Source organism: Cupressus sempervirens, chromosome 1 (assembly GCF_028749045.1).
Source record: "Cupressus sempervirens isolate cs-2001-9-10 chromosome 1, ASM2874904v1, whole genome shotgun sequence".
NCBI classification, from domain to species: domain Eukaryota; kingdom Viridiplantae; phylum Streptophyta; class Pinopsida; order Cupressales; family Cupressaceae; genus Cupressus; species Cupressus sempervirens.
This window is the reverse complement of record NC_143118.1, coordinates 395134299-395138670: the sequence shown is the minus strand read 5'-3', so window position 1 is coordinate 395138670 and position 4372 is coordinate 395134299. Positions and strand designations below refer to the sequence as shown.

Here is a 4372-nt window from a genome sequence, read left to right as displayed (position 1 = left end):
TAAAGCTTAATATTATGGATCGAGTTGATGTGTGTTATATTAGGCTTAGAATTGGATAAATTTTTGAGTTTTATCAACAAGCCTAGGTATGGTCATAATCATCATTCTAGGAGACTAATGAGGACAATATATTGACTATCAGCATAACCATTGCACCTCCAAGTGCTAGTAAGTAGGATAGTCTTAGGAAATTGCATTCATTAGCCATCACTCCTAACCTCTTTGGCACATGCAAATGGGTCCATACTTATATCATCGAACAAGGACTCTTTTCCATCACTTCATTATTGGAAATTTAGAAATTTGAAGTTTTAGGCTATGGATTCCCATATCTAATAATTTATATCTTGACACCACCAAATGATTGCTTGGGGAAATCACATAGAAATGGCTAAAATGAAGACCCACTATAGACTTAAACTTGTGGTTTGAGGTGCCTCATAAAGGAAAAAATCATTAAAGTTGAACACAAATACAGGGTAAGAAAAACATCTCTTCCATGTTTCTAGCCTCTTTGCTAGATCTTAGAAAGTTGAAAGAGATTGTGAGGGTCCTATCTCAACCCTCGTAAAGAAACAAATATTAGGTAAATTGGACCTAAATTCTATTAGTATAATATATTACATTGTTATTAAATGTATTACATTGATTAGGTTAGGCAACTACAAAGTAGTTTGTGCACGGTTAAATTGTTTAACTAATTTCTACCGTCTGCACAACATTATATAATACCTATCAAATGTATTTTATACATTGAAATAAAAGAATATTTGATCTATTTGCATAAGAAGAGTTTTATTGATTCTATATACTATTGTTAGCAGTTTTGTTTAATTGCTTTGTGGTTATTTTGATGAAAAGATAAAGTTGGTCCAGACGTCATTAATCTTTTAGACCAGAGTTTGTAGTAATATTATAGATATATGATATGCATGGTGGCATTTTTGGTTTTCCAAGTCTGACAAGGAGAAAAGCGTGAACAAAGATTTCTATAAACAAAAATACAAGTTGAAGTGCTTCCTCAAATGTGTTGTTTGAACAAGGGAAAATTGAAAGAGAAATCAATTAAAGAAAATGTTGTCGGCATCTATGATAAATATTCAACAAATGATGAGCATGCTATTAATGAATCTTTTGGTGATTTTTATTTAGTAATTTGAGTCTTTATATTTTGGAGGTTAGAGGCATAGGAGGATGGAGGATTTTAATCATCTCAAGTTAGCTTCTGAGTTTGAGATGATGTTTTGCTTGAGAAACATTTTTTATTTTTTAGTTTCCTATTTTTTCCTACTATTGGTGACATCTTTGAAGATGCATATATTGTGGAGGCAGGTAAGGGTTTTGTGTAGAGTTCCAAATGGATGGTTGTCTAGTAGTTTTCAAGGGTGTGATTCGGGAGCAATGGAGGGAGAAGTTGGGAATCTCAATAAGGGCTACACCTTCACAAGGGTTATGAGACAACTTGATGGAGCTCCACTTGAATCGGGATTTGTTTCTTCACTGGAGATTTTCACAAAATGTGTATACATCTTGTATTCAACAATTTTTTAAATGTAAAATTTAAAGGAGGGTTCGTCAAGAGATGAAATTGTATTACCTCATGAAAACAATTGCTAGAACAATGTAATAAAGTAAGATTGTTAGTATAATGTATTACATCCATTAAATTAGATAGTTACAAAGTAGTTTGTACAGGATTAAATTGTTTAACTAATTTATGCCCTTTGCACAACAACATTATGTAATACCTACCAAATAAATATTTTATACATTAAAATAAAAGAATATTTATCAAATATAATATTTTACACGTTGAAATAAACGAATATTTGCTCTAGCTGCATTACACATTCAAAATTTATGAAGTGTAGGGTGAATTTGGAGGCTCGATGATATTGAAAGCGAGATTGGTGACGAGCTATATGGACTGAAAACAAATTTTCAAGTTTTTTTAAGCAATTCTCACGTAGACACTAATTAAATCGCAGACAAATTGGCAAAACATGTCAACGACTTCTTGTGGCTGCTGGGATTCGAGCCCAGGTCGCCACGGCCACACGTGGAATTCTCAAAATAAATCAAAATGTAAGACGAAATCAAAAGACTCATGGAAACTTCTTTGTTATAAATTAACACTGTAAGAAGCGTGGTGTTATATTAACTATCAGATATATTGTCAAGTTCCAATTTTTGAAAACAAGTTGCGCCTGTAGCTCAGCGGATAGAGCGTCTGTTTCCTAAGCAGAAAGTCGTAGGTTCGATCCCTACCTGGCGCGATTTGATAGTTTGCTTCTATTTTGTAACTTAAAAGATTTAAGTGAATCATGTTTCTTCTTCGTAAGATGATTACATTATATCTATGAATTTTTGTGAGATACAATAAAATTCTCTAGGATAGTTTGCTTCTATTTTGTAAGTTAAAAGATTTAAGTGAATCATGTTTCTTCCTCATAAGATGATTACATTATATCTATGAATTTTTGTGAGATACAATAAAATTCTCTAGGGCTAATTCTTTTAAGATTTTTTTTTTATAAATAATTTTTTTTGTCAATAAATAATATACTTAGTTATGATTCACAAAAAAGAGGTCGGGGATATGAGATAGAGTACTAATGAAAGAAATCAAATACAATTTCTAAAAACCATACTTATTTTCAATTTGTATGATTATTTAAATATTATTTATCTTTAATGGACTTTTTAGGGTAATGTCAAATACTGCAACGTACATAATAATCATTTATTCTGAAGGACCATCTGCATTAATGTCGTTGTAGCAGATCACTTGTATGACAAGGTACTTGAATGCAAAAAGAAACCAAGAACACAAATATAAATTGGTTTTACTTCTAAATATTTATCTTTTTCATTTTTAGTATTGAAGAAGATTATATTTTTTACTCTAATGTATTAAAGCAAAATTATTTCAATTTAATAAATGATTTTGATTTGTTAATATAAAATGCTAATATTTTCCTATATTATTTTATTTTTAATATGCATATTTTATTAATATTATGTATTAATTTATTAATAAAATATGCATATTAAAATAAAATAATATAGGAAAATATTAGAATTTTAATTTGAAATAGTATTCTAAGTAACATGTTGTGAATATAGCCAATTTTTGCTATGCAACCATACCTTTTGCTCTGCAACTTTCTCGCTCTTTTGGCGTTTGAATTTCGATGAGTTGGGGTGGCCCCCTTCAGGCAGGCCAAATCCTTGGGATTTGCCCTAATTTGCAACTAATTTCGACCTCGAATTGAAGAAGCCAAGTGGTGGTGGATCCCGAGTTCTCTACAAGTGGGGACCCTGTTGTGTCAGAACTGTTCTTTGGGGATCTCTTGGAAAAAGTTGTGGTCTCGCCCCCTGCGGGCCCTAGTTAGAAGGACATGGTCCTTGGGGAGATATTGACCCAAAACTCCCTGTAAGCCCCCAAGATGATCAATGGAGATGAGGGATTGAAGATTGTTGTCCCTAATAGCTTGGTTGACACTGTGTCAGCTAACCTAAGGTTGTGTCTAGTGGGACATTTTGTAGTCTTCCGCCCATCAATTGAGATGGTCAGGAAATGAATGAGTCATAAGTGGAAGGTGAAAGGGAGTGTGGTAGTTTCATGATGCCTGGGGGTCTCTTTTGCTTCAATTCTATGGTGGCTGAAGATATGGCAATGGTTTTGGCTGGGTCACGGTACTATGGTAAACATAATCTTACGGTGGCTAAATGGCACCTTGCCTTGGACCCGACGAAGGAGTTGAACATGTTGGCTTCGTTCTGGGTCAGGATCCTGGGCCTCCCCCTGGAGTTTTGGGATGAAAGGGTCCTCAAGTCAATTGGGAACTCCTTTGGGCATTTCATTGCTATGGATTTGGTTACCCTTTAGAAGTCTACGCTAGGTTTTGCGAGATTCAACATGAATGTGGTGATTTGTGCTACACTACTTGAGTCCGTCATGTTGAGTTCCAAGTTGGGGAATAATATTCAGCCTGTAGTTTATGAGAATGCGAGGTTGTTCTACCAGAATTTCTCAACGATTGGACATGTGATTGTGGACTATAAAAAGAATAGTAAGCCTTCTAGGATTGGAGGAGAAAAATTGAGCGAGAAAGAAGTAGTGGACCCACCTAATGAGAAGGTGCAAGAGGAAGTCAAAGGGAGGGTAACAAATGACTCCTCATCTCCAAAGGCCCTAAAGATTGTTAATGAGGAGATGAAAAGGTTGCTCACTGGTACTCAAGGGGAAGGGCCACTGGTAGGGGCACCGTTTGTGCTCATTGAGAGGCCTCTGGGGGTGGGAGAGCCTTCAAGTGTGGTGGAGGAAGGAGAGATTGTAGACATTGATGAGGGTGATCCTTTCCCCTTC

General features: G+C 34.7%; 1 non-coding gene across 1 annotated transcript; it reads left to right on the top strand.

Moving 5' to 3' along the window:
- Window positions 1-2203: 2203 nt before the first annotated feature.
- Window positions 2204-2276, top strand: TRNAR-CCU (transfer RNA arginine (anticodon CCU)). The gene has a single exon. It is a non-coding gene; the product is annotated as a tRNA-Arg (tRNA).
- Window positions 2277-4372: the final 2096 nt, after the last annotated feature.